We start from the raw sequence: 12557 nt of genomic DNA on the forward strand, positions 1-12557 counted from the left end.
TTTAGCTTTTGGACAGAGTTAAGAGACTCTTCTTCTGAGTCTTATTTTGGTAAGAACATCATTTGGGGGCGGGATGGGATGGGAAGAAACTCTGTAAGGGGCTGAAGGGCACTGCATTTCTTTAGCTTAAACACATAGGAATCATACTTTATGATTGGGGAACTTTAAGGTCATGCCAAAAAGGGACAAGAAAGGAGTATCAGATAGAATGTAAAAAGTAGCCTCCTAGATGATTCTTTGTTTAAAATTTCTCTTGAAAATAAATAGTAGGACTGGGAACTTCTCTAGCTACTAACACAACAACAACAACAATGGTGCTTTCATTTTCTTTCTCCTGTAGTATGTGGGCAGATTACCGAAGTTCAAGTTCCCTGGTAGCCATAAAGAGTAAAACCTTGCAGCACATTGCTAGCTTAGCCTAGCAACACCCTCAGAGGTGAGCTTTTCTCTTAATAACAATCTGTGATAACTCTCCTTTCTTAAGTGCTCGCAATTTGTCATAGTGGTGGTCCTCAAGGTCAGCCTCCTGGAGCACAGAGCAGGGAAAGCTGGATGGAGAGGAGTCCTGGAGGAGTAAATGGATATGCTCAGCATAATGAGTCAGGAAGTGGGGCTGTTTGAGGGAAACTTCTGCTTTGGGGTTCAGGAATCATCTCTTTCATGTAGAGGCAAAGGGAAGGCTTCTGAAGACTTCAGAAAGAAAATGCTGACCATTAGGAATCAGCATGGATTCACCAAGAAAAGAAATGGTCTACCAGTTGTACTTTTACTGTTGGGGGGCCATGGGATTCCTGTTTGCTCATGGCATTGCAGTAGGCAGCAGAGCAGGAAACTTATGGCGCTCTTGAGGACAGTGAGGGCTGGAAGACAGTGTACACGTAGTGGCTGGGGATGTGCTGATGGAATAATAAGCAGACAAATGCGCCGCCCCTCCCCCTCCAGCCCTTGCACTTCAATGGTCGGTCTCACTAGAGACTAGGAAGAACTTTATCCTTTTTCTCCTCCTCCTCCTCCTTCTTCTCCTCCTTCTTCTTCTCCTTCTCCTCTTCCTCTTCCTCCTTGTCCTCCTCCTTCTTCAATTTTATTTATTTGACAAAGAGAGACAACAGGAGAGGGAATACAAGCCAGGGGGAGTGGGAGAGGGAGAAGCAGGCTTCCCGCTATACAGGGAGCCCGATGCAGGACTCAATCCCAGGACCCTGGGATCATGACCTGAGCCAAAGGCAGCTGCTTAATGACTGAGCCACCAGGTACCACTGGAAGACTTTTCAGAGGGCAAGTTCACCCACTCACAACTGGAAGGAGTAGCTCATACCTTGGGTAAGAGAATCAGAATCCCCAAAGATGACAATAGTTTGGATTAATTCAGGTAACATGTAACAGAGGAAATATAGTAGGGCTAAGTGTACCTCTGGGATCTTGGTGGGGGAGACAAAAGGAACCGTACACACCCAGGATGGGGGAGATGTGAAAAACGTGGGGGGGTTGGTGTTGATGGTAAACTTGACATGAGTCAACATGCAGGATTCCCAGGAATACTGGTGTGATCTTAGGTGACATTAATTGAAGAAGGGCTTTGAGGATTGAGGAAGCCTTTCTCCTGTGGACTCTTTACTGTCCATCCCATCTGGAATGCCACAGCAGGGGTCACTTTTAAAGGAGAAGCCCAAGGAAACTGTACTGCATTTGGGGAGAGGCATGGGGAAGGGGGAGGGGCCCTGACAGCGTGTTGCAGGGGGACCACGTGGCAGAAAAGTAGAGGAGACAAATAAGAGGAAGGGCTAACTAGAGAGAGGTCTTCAAGGTGGTCATGCTGGAGAGCGGTGTCCATGTCATGCAGAAAGCAAGCACCATGGCCATTGGGTGAAGACTAAAGGAAGCGATCGAAGCTCTAGCTGCTGCCAGTCAGAATGGGGTCTGAGGTCGTGAGTCTGCTCCCTCTAGAGGTGTTCTGGCCGAGGGCTGAGGGAGAGCACACCCAGGCACTGCATGAAAAGGACGGTCGTGTTGTTTCAAAGGAGCTCTGCTGACTCTGAATGCCTGGTCACATGAGTTAATGTTTGCACACTGCACTTCCTTCACTTCCATCCATCAGCAGTGGTGACTGTTGATAAGCACGCCCTATAACTATTTGAGAATATTTGTGAAGGTAGGTTTCCTTCCAGTGTAATGGAGAAGCCCTGGGCTTTGGTGTTGGGCAGACCTGGGTTTGAGTCTCGTCTCGGCCACTTCTGGCTATGAGACTTCGGACAAGTCCCTCCGTGTGCAGCACCACTGAGCGTCCAGGTGCTGGCCCTGTGTGGGGAGCAGCAAACGGATGACATGCCTATCCTGGGGAGCTTGCTGCCCTGTGTCTGTCACCGCCACTGCAAAATGGGACAGATTGCTGCTGCTTTCTGGGGTATGGTGGTGGTGGGGAGACAAATGTGCAAGGAGCCTGGGCTCAACCAGAATTGGTTTCCTTTCATTCACTCCCTTGCAAGTTACTCAAAGCTGTGGACATTGGCAGGAAATTGTGGGTGCCCAGAAATGCTCGTGGGCACTCGTATGAGATCTGTCCCCCTCTGTCTTTCCGAAGGTTGCTGAGTTTCAGGACTGCCCACATAGCTCACTCCCCCACGGAGGCCCTTCCTGCAGCAGCCGTACTCCATTCATGCTCCCCCACCCCCCAACTTGTCCTTGGAGATCCTACCCACAATTTGGTGGCAGTGTGTGTGTGGAGGGAACAGGTGGAGTGGGGACGTTGGTGGCCATTTAGGGTAGTTACCCTTTCTTAGCAGGTGGAGGCTTCCTGGTCCTGTGGTCCTGGGTCCTGACAGCAGTGTTCTTAGTGTCCTGGATGGGGCAAGATGCTTCCAGGGTCAGGAGTCTCCATCAGCCTAAACAAGTCAGGGTTCCATCCATTTTTCAAGGTTTGGCGCAAACACTACTTCCTCTGAGAAGCATTGGTTGGTTTCTCCCCATCCCCAAATATTTTCTATCCCATAACCATGCACTGTCAAGGACTGGTCACTGTCTCCCAGCCACAGTGTGAACCTTCAAGGGCTGGGATCAGGTGTTCTGATTTTCTGAACCCATTACGACCTTTAGCTCCATGAAGACATCTGGGCTCCCGATAAATCTTGCTGTTTGATTCTTTTTCAACCTTCCTCTCACAGATTCCTTTGTTAAGTTGAGAGCAGGAGGAGTAAACAGTAAGTTAGCATTCACTTATCCAACCAACATTTTACAAAGGTCTCAAACCCATGAGTCACAAACTAAAACCTGCCCACAGGCACACCTCATGCAGCGGACATTGTCTGTTTGTTTGTTTTGAAATTATTATTGCTTTTTAATTTTTTAAAAAGATTTTATTTGCTTATTTGACAGAGAGAGACAACAAGAGAGGGAAAACAAGCCAGGGGGAGTGGGAGAGGGAGAAGCAGGCTTCCTGCTGAGCAGGGAGCCTGATGCAGGGCTCCATCCCAGGACCCTGGAATCATGACCCAAGCTGAAGGCAGAGGCTTGATGACTGAGCCACCCAGACGCCCCTGTTTGTTTTTAAATTATTGTCAATATTCAAACCAAACCAAACCAAACCAAACCCTGGAGATCTGATACAGAACTTGAGTTTTTAGGCTCTTTCATATATTCAGCTGAGACTGAGTCGTGGCTTTCCCCTGTAGATCGGCCATCTCTGGGTCATGGCAGTCCCCAGCCAGCTTTGCTCCTCTGGCTTACTGCCAATCCCCACAGGCATCTGAGTTTAGTTTGAGAGCTACTGACATCAAGAGGAATCCTACGAAATTTCGAGCTTAGCAACATCTGACTTCCTGGGTTTATTTCCTGACCCACTGTAGGATGTGCTCCTCCAGCCCAATCCAGGTCAAGATTCTTTCTCCCCTGATGCAACCAAATCCTAATCCCCTTGTGGTTGCCGACACCTCCCGTTGCTCTTGCTGCCAGCTCTGCTGGCCGGGGATGCTGCAGGGCTTTTGGGGAGTGCTAGGTGGGCAGGTGTGTGCCCCAGCAGGGCACGGCTCCAGGTTGAGCCCAGAGGGCCCCAGCAGCTGCTGTCCATGTGTCAGTTCCCAGGCAGGGGAAGGCCGTTTGGGGAGACCACCCACTCAAAGGCTGGGCCACCTCTCTAGAACCTCCTTTCAAAGACACCCCTGGAAGTGACCCTCCGCTTGGCCCGGTGCAGTGACCTGAGGTTGCCCACACTCTCGGGGCAGGAGGGACCCTGCTGAGGTCCCGTTTCCTGCCCTCTGCAGGCCCAGATTTCAAAGCTGGCCATTTACTCTTCCTTCTCCTCCTGCCTGCCTCCCACCCTCTTCTCCCCAACATTCTTTTGCTTCTTGTTTATATTGCAGAAAACATCTGTGAGAGTAAATGGCTGAGACGAAAGATCTTGGCAGAGGGCTATTTTTCTTTGCTTGGCTTAAAGGGGACAGATGAAGACTTCAGCCTCACCCTCCCCTTCCTCAGCACGACTCCTTCCCCCACCTCCCGGAGAGGAGAGAAATGGGATCTGAATGAAGACAGACCAGAAGGTGGCCCAGCCGGTCCCAAGTCCCCAGGCAGGGGAGATTGTTTTTCCAGTAGAACAGGCTGGCCCGGAGGAAAAGGCTACGGAAGGCGGAGGGGAAGGAGATGCTCGGACTTCATCTTCTACAGCTGGCTTGGCCCTGTTTGCCCCACCGGCTCTGCCTTCTCTGCCCGTAGTCCAGGCCACACGGCCACCTGCCTCGGCCTGCAGCAGGCCCCTTGTTCCTGGCACCTGGGCAGGCTGCGAAGGAGAGACAGCCCCCGCCCCCCCGCCAGCGACCCCTGTCCCCCTGCTCTTCTCCCGAGTGGCTGAGCCATTTTGCAGGGAGGGACTGCCTGGGTATCATGTCCTCTCTCTCACCTCAAAGGAGTTGGTTTTGGAGAAGTTGGCAACTTCTCTGATGCTCAGTTTCTTCGTCAGCTCTCCTGCCTAGTCACTGTCACGAGTTGGGGGGAGGTCAGTGGTCTCTGTCATCGGGATGAACCCCTGGCGTGGGTACCCTGTCGTGGGTACCCCGACAGGCCTGTCGCAGCTGGCTGGGGCCCCCGATTCTCTGTCCTGGTAGTCCCTACGTCATGGCTCCGTGGCCCCAGGGTTTCCAGGATGGATTAGGGGATCCCACAGCAAAAGGCAAAGGATGTGGCAGTTTCCAGAGAGTGCTTGGAGAGCTTGTCCCACCCCATCTCATCTACCTCTTTCCTGCGTGGCTCCTCTTGGAGTCCGGCAGTAACTCCCAGGTTCTTGGGAAGGGCAGGGCCAAAGCTTCGGAGGACATCAGCATGGCAAGGCAGTTGTCACTGGGGAGAATGATGAGCAGGTTCTTACCAGAATGGGACATGGAGCAGGTAAGATTTGACATAGGTATAGGAGGAAGAAAATTTGGCATGGGGGCCTGGCTTAGGAAGAAAGCAGCTGGTGTTTGAGGACAAGGGCAGGGAACTTTTTCCTGGCCACAGCATCGTCCAGCCTGGATCTACTAGGGTCCCCAGTGGAATTCAGGGATATTTGTTCATGGAGGATGAAGCCAGTGGACACAGAGCAGAAGGCCCAAGCCTGGAGACCTATCCTGAGGCTCCCGGGCATGCCTTCCATGTCTTCATAGGTCTCTGTAACTTCCATGGAGACGTAACCTTTTCCTGTGCCCAGGCCTCCCTCTGTGGAGAAGTGAACACGTAGGAAGGGGAAGTCTGGGTCTGCCTCTTCTGTCAAAGTCAGAAGCACGAAACCCCCGGTTTGGTCTCTGCTGGGGGGAGGTGAGGGGATGCACCTTGGCCACTAGCTCATGTTTGCTTCTCGGAGCTGGATGCCTAGCCCTTGCGACCAGGGATAAAGAGCCTGGCTTCCACTGGTCTCACTTAGCAATGTTAGTCAACCATGTATTTAAAAAATGGGTAAACTGAGGGCGGGGCGCCTGGGTGGCTCAGTCGGTTAAGCATCCGACTCTTGATTTTGGCTCAGGTCATGATCTTGGGTGGTGAGATCGAGCCTCGTGTCCAGCTTCATGCTCAGCGGGCAGTCTGCCTGCGAGCGACAGTGTCTCTCCCTCTCCCTCCGCCCGTCCCACTCTCTCATATGCGCGCATGCTCTTTCTTTCTAAAATAAATGAATAAAATCTAAAAAAAAAAATGGGGAAACTGAGTTCTGAGAAGTCAAGCCACCCAGCATCATACCACGGTTACGTGTATGTCACAGCCAACATGGGAGCCTGGGTCATCACCGCTCTCTGGTCGACCAGCAGTATGCTACTGGAATATCAGCTAGCATCTACAGGTGCTTTAAGGAACGTTCTGAAGTGAAAAGTCCAGTTTCTCGGTCACACCAGCTACCCTTCAGTGCTTACGAGCCCCCCCGTAGCTAGTGACTGTCATGTGGACCGTGCAGATTTGGAAATTTCCATCTTCGACGTCAGTTCTCTTACCATGGTGACTAGACTGAACTGATTTTCTATCCTTTTTTCAGCCACACAGTTTAAACTATTTAATTCAGATATAAATTCCTCTATTCTCATGACACCTATGCCCCCTTCCCCTCCCGAGTCTGCCCCCAAGGAGAGGGTAATTACCATCCCCTCTGGGGGTGACTGGGAGCACGACAGAACAGAGAGGCTCCACGGGGGCAAGGGCCAGGCACTCGGCCCTGTCCTCTCTGCCACTCTGAACCATCCTTGCTGTGTCTGTGCGGAGCCAGGGCGTGCGGCTGGTCCCCTTTGGGTTGGGGGGCCGCGAGGCCTGACTTCTTCACCCACTGGGGCAGTCCCAAAGGTCACACTGCCGGCATGCCGTCGCCCTTTCAAACACCCAGCCCTCTGAATGGGACCCTGTGAGTGAGCTTTGTGCAAACACAGGAGAAAGGGGCTCTGTCTGGTAGCTGCTTGGAGCCCCGCACAGAGGCCAGCCCTGTGCAGGGCCACCCCGAGAGGTCCAGCCTGGGACAGGTGGAGACCTCCAGCATCACATGCGAGCCTCCCTATTCCCATATTGGCTGTGTGTGCTGGACCAAATCCTCAGTCACCCTATGGGGAGAAGGGGCTGAAAGAATGTTCGAATCAAGCAAAGCTTCTATCCCCTGCCGAAGGGTTTGGGCACGGTCTCACTGGAGGCCCCAGCAGTCCTGGGAGGTAGGCGGAGCCCCTTCCATCCTTCTCTTTGGCATATTGAGATGATTTAGGCACACAGGAAAACCCAACTCAGGTCACCCAGCTAGATGGTGGCCCAGGAGGAGGTGCCTGGAGCCAAGCGAGCCGGTCCCCAGGTCTCTCTGAGAAACGGGGAGGGGGGCTCAGATCTGAATTGGCTTGAGCCCATTTCACTTGTGCTGTATATAAATGCGTCAATCCGTTTGGCTTCTCCATTAGCTGGGGGCTCCCAGAAGGCAGGGCCCTTGTTCTGGACCTTGCTAAGAGCCAGTGCCTGGACCGTGCCAGACTCTCAGAAGACCCTGAAGAGACATCAGGTGGAAATGGCTGGGGCTGAATGCAAGTGAGTGAGCAGGCCAGCAGCGGTCCTCTGGCTCACATCTGCTGGGAGACGGTTACCTGCCTCCGAGAAAAAGTGGGAGCCAGAGCCTGGAAATGTCCTCTCTATTACGTCCTTAACAAGACACCAGGACAGAGAGAAGAGACACTGGGAATTTTCGAAGCCAGGCCTTCTTGAACATTTGGTGCTCCCCCAGACCCCCAGATCCTAGGCATAGCCTGTAGTTCCTCTCCTGCCCCTTGGCCCTGAGTGTTGGAAGCCTGAAGCTCACCCCAGGGCTGGCTTCCCTGCTCGCTCCCTGCCAGGCCCCCGGGCTGGGCGGAGAGTGTAAGCAAGCAGGAGCCGCGTGGCAGAGGGGCCCAGGCTGCACCAGGAAGCCTCAGCCAGGATGAAATCAATCTGCCCATCTCCCCCCAACTCGCCTGCCCTCTCCCCTGACCTGCCCAGGTCTGCAATTCATCCGCCGTCCTCAGATGCTGTTCCTGCTATCAGATGATGAAAATGGAGATTCATCTTGAAGAAAGAAAGAAGTAGCTCGCTCTCCCCCCACACCCCCCGTTCTGAGTCTATTTGAGCCCCTTTCCTCCCCCCTTACCATGTGTTCCCGAAACCTGGGGCTGTTCCAAGTCCTAAATGTGCTGGAAAGTATATCCCTGAGCAGCTGCGAACCTGCTCAGGCTGCAGTGGCCCGGGGTGAATCAGAAACCGGGAGACAGGCCGGCTAACAATGCAGCCCCTTGTTCCTGCGTGGAGAGAGATCACCATCAGCGCTGGGGCTCCTGGGAGCGAGGGGCGGTGAGCTCACACACACACACACACACACACACACACTCTCACACCCACCATTTACCTCTGGACACCATCCACCCCACCTTGGCCCCCCAAAGAAAGGCTGGGGAGAGGGTCCATAGCAGGCGGGAGACCATCGTGAGCGGCCAGCTGGGCTAACTTCTGTCTGCGCTGCTTCTAACTCAGCCTCCTGCTCTTTCCTTTCCCTCTAATGTAATTGGGAAAGCAGGGTGGGGACCTGGAGGGGAGGGTTTGCCCAAAATCAAGCAGGATTATCTCAAGGTCTTCCACTGAGCTGGGGGAGCACAGAGGACAGTGAGATTCACAAGCCAAAGGGGCTTCTTGGAGCTCGAGAAGTTTTGGGGAAGCGTCTTTGCAGGAACCAGACACCCTGAAAAAAAGAATTTGCAAGCAAGTCTCAAAACCCGGTCAGAGAGTTGGCAGCCACTCAAGGCCGCGGTGGAGTCAGGGGGCCTCTCCATCAGGCCTGATTACAACCACTCACGGTCCTGGCCAACTGCAGGCATGAAGTGCCAAGTACCCACGGGGGTCTGAACCACCCACAGAAACTGCGCTATTCATACTCACCACATCCTGGAGAGGTGGGGGTGTTCTCTGGTCACAAACGGACAAACTGAGGCTCAGGGCCACCTCACTGCCAGCCTGGTGGTGACAAAATTAGATGCTCCGTTCCTTGACCCAATTCCTAGTGGTTGGATTCTTGCCTCCGGACGCCTCCCACAAGTCTAGTGTAAAGGTGGGTGAGGAACAAGGACCGATATCCGCACTCCCCAGTGTAAATGTACCCCCAAAGCCCCATCTTCCTGTGAGAGACAGGCGTAGTACACGTGTGCTGGGAGTGATTCCAGGACAGAAAGAGGCCTCAGCTCCATGATGGATACCGAAGGGTTCCCTCCACTCTGGAGCATTGGGGTCACCTCCCATTCTCATCCCTCTCTTTGTTCCTTAGCCACTGCATCTGAGCCCCGCACTTTTTGTATCAGAATGAGTTCTCAGATCTGTTCTTCCTTCCCTTCCCAGTCACCATGGCTTTAACCCAAGCTCACCTCACCTCCTCCTGAGTTCCCATTGTAGCTTCTCCCCTCATCATCCCATTATGCATCTGTTATCATGCTCCCCAGCTTAAGAATCTCCATGTTTTCCCTTATCCTCAGCACCAAGTGCCAGCATCTGTCACACAAGGCCCTTTATAAATAGGGGTCAGCCCCAGTTTGTCCTCATCTTTTGTTTTTCCTCCCCAGCCACCCGCCATGTCAGGCACATTGAACTGCTCAGAGAACTGCTCTTTGCACAAGCTCTTCCATCCACCTACAGTATTCTTTCTCTAGCATCTGCCCAGAAAACTTGTGTCCATCCTCAGAGCACAGCTCAAATGCCCTCTAACTCCAGGCACAGCCCTGCATTCACACCTGTATTGCAGGCCTTCTTTGAATCGTAACCATCATTTATCTATTTGTCTAACCCATTAGACCAGTGGTTCTCACCTTGGGGTCACTTTGCCTCCAGGGAACACCTGGTCATGTCTGAAGACATATTTGTTGTCACAGCTTCGGAGAGGAGTGCTATTGGTATCTAATGGGTAGAGGCCAGGGGCACTGCTAAGCATTCTGCAATGCACAAAACAGTCCCCACAACCAAGTTTTGCTTGCCCCAAATGTTAATAGGTTGCAACATTGTGCACTAGAATGTGTGTCTCTGGTGGTGACTTCTTACTTGTATCTTTTAGTCTCCAGTGCTTGGCCTAAAAAGGTGTCCAATGACTGTTTTGAGAATAAATAAGCATACAGACTGACCGATTATTTCATATACTCTCTATCAGTAGCATGAGACTCACTTTAGAACCACTAACTTAGAACTCAAGAAAGCTGACTAATCGTGAGCGAGCATATAGAAAAGGATGGAATAACGTGTACTTGAATAAAAATTTGCTTCCAGTGCAGAAAAGGACTGATGTGATCCATCGGAGTGGATCTCAAGTTAGGTCAGGATGTGTGTCTTCACTGTAGTGCTGTGGTTTTCATGAGCCAGGAGCCTGGGATTGAGAAGGGTTAGGCGAATTCCTCCAATACGCTCACCCGGCAGGAGTTAAACCTTATTGAGGCAGAGAACTCAAGACCCGGCTCCACATCGTACATGGGTTATGGCCAACTTGGAGACAGTACAGAAAAAATCCATGAAAAGGAGGGAAGTTCTGGATACCTAGGCTTGAAGAAGAAAGGCCAAAGAAATCAATATTATTTAACCTCAAAAAAGTGATGGCTAAGGGAGTAGGTATTTTCCAATAACACAGGAGGTTGCTAAATGGAGAGAGTGACCCCCCCCCTTTGGCACCCAGGGCACAAGGAGAAGAAGCCAGTGGGAGGTGGATGGGAGTGGAAGGGAGATTCAGTGGCTCCTGGACAAAGTGAAGGGATGGCAAGAATTCATGGAGGCTCATCGCTGAGAGTCCTGGAGGACTCTGTGTTTCTTATTTGTTCCCTAGATGCTATCCTTATTCCACCACCAGTACTGACGGAGAGCTGGGGAGAGGGCTGTCCAGGCTTTGGGTCTCGCTTCTAGAATTTTCCTTTGAACTGGGAAGGCGGGAAAGACAAGAGGAGCCTGGGAGGCAGAAGGAGGAATCTTGGGGAGGGGGGGAAAAAAGGTGAGAAAGCAGGAGAAAGGAAAGAAAGCAAGAGCAAAGAGGCAGATGGAGAGACATTGGGAAAATGTCGAGGCCTCCGCATCTGGAAAACAGACCGGGGTCTATATTTAGACTGCCATGACTTGCAATAATTTGTGTGAGGGGGGGAAAGGAAAATGTGAAGTTGGCGTCGTTTTGGGGAGGAATGAGTTATAAGAAAAGGATGGCTTGATAGGGGAGAGGCTCAGCCCTTGGCCCTTAGGAAAGGGCGTCTGAAGAGTGCAGGCTATCAAGGGTGAGCGATGGTGTTTACCGAGACTCGCTCAGCTCACGTCCCTGTCCCCAGCCGAGACTTCCCGGGCATTCCTGGGTGTCCCAGGTGTCTGGTCACAGCACCAAGATGTGTCCGTGATGATGCAGGGTGCTTTCTGGAGAAGGAAGGGCCGAGGCAGAGGCTCTGCAAGGGGCCTCAGGAATACGTGAGCAGCACTCTGTAAATCCTAGGAATTTGTATATATTGCTGAGGCCTTTCTCCAGCTGGATTATAAATAGAGGATTAGTTCAAAGGCAGACAGCCTTTTAAAGAGATGGTGCCAAGCAAAGCCTGCAAACCAAATACAGTAAAACCTCCGTAAGCCCCTATTGGTTTATTCCAAATAGCATCGAAGTCAAAGTAACAGCATTTCCTGGGCTGACTAGTTGCCCCAGTGTCTTTTCAGGGAAAGTCTGGAGGGTTCCAGCAGATCTGTCGTTAAACCTCTGTTAACCAAAGAGAAACTATCATTGTGGAGAGTGAACCTTGCTAGCACCCTATACGTTTGCCTTTTGAAACATCACATTTTAAAAAATGCAATCATTCCAGGTAGAAATCTTTCTTTAAGAGGTCACATACTTCCCAGTTTTTAAGATAGGATCTATGGATTTTAATTTAACATTTTTGTTCTTCCCAGGGTCATTTTGATCAGCTTTTGTCACTGTGCTGTTATTCCAGCAGGGTCCAAATCTTTGAGATACGTGTGGTCATTTGTTTCTAGTCCAAGTGGGTTCATGTTGCATTCTTTTGGGGTTCCTCAGTCTACTTTTTATCATGGAACATGCCATTTCATGCCTTTGGTGACCTCATGACCCAGCTTCTTTTAGTCTGCTCTGGGTTGAGAAACCAGATAGGCAAACTCGTTAAAATTCTATGCAAAGAAAAAGTAAGTAGATTATGAGTGAAGAACTTAGCCTTTTCTCTTCCACTTGGATTCATCCAGTCTTTCGTAGAGGGTAATAGTTCATCTAGCTCCCTAGGGACAGTTGCTTTGAATTATATGCTACTTTAAATAAACCAATATGAGCCCATGAAGATAATTTTGGCTGCTTAGACGTCACTTGGCTTCTCTCCAGGTTCTGGGCTGATTTTAGAGAGTGAGGTGTTTGGGGAATTGTGTTCTGGGTAGATGAAGTCTTACCCCATTTGCAGTCTACATTCCCAAGGCCCTTGCATTTGAGGTAAGTGGGTTTTTTGCTTACCTCTATTTGAGGTTGGTAGAGGGATTAAACCCAGTGTAAGAAAGAGATTGTAAACCATCGCCCCGGCCACTTGTTCATTAATGGCTCATTTTCTATCTCCTGGAAG

Source organism: Neovison vison, chromosome 13 (genome assembly GCF_020171115.1).
Source record: "Neovison vison isolate M4711 chromosome 13, ASM_NN_V1, whole genome shotgun sequence".
Lineage (NCBI taxonomy): Eukaryota > Metazoa > Chordata > Mammalia > Carnivora > Mustelidae > Neogale > Neogale vison.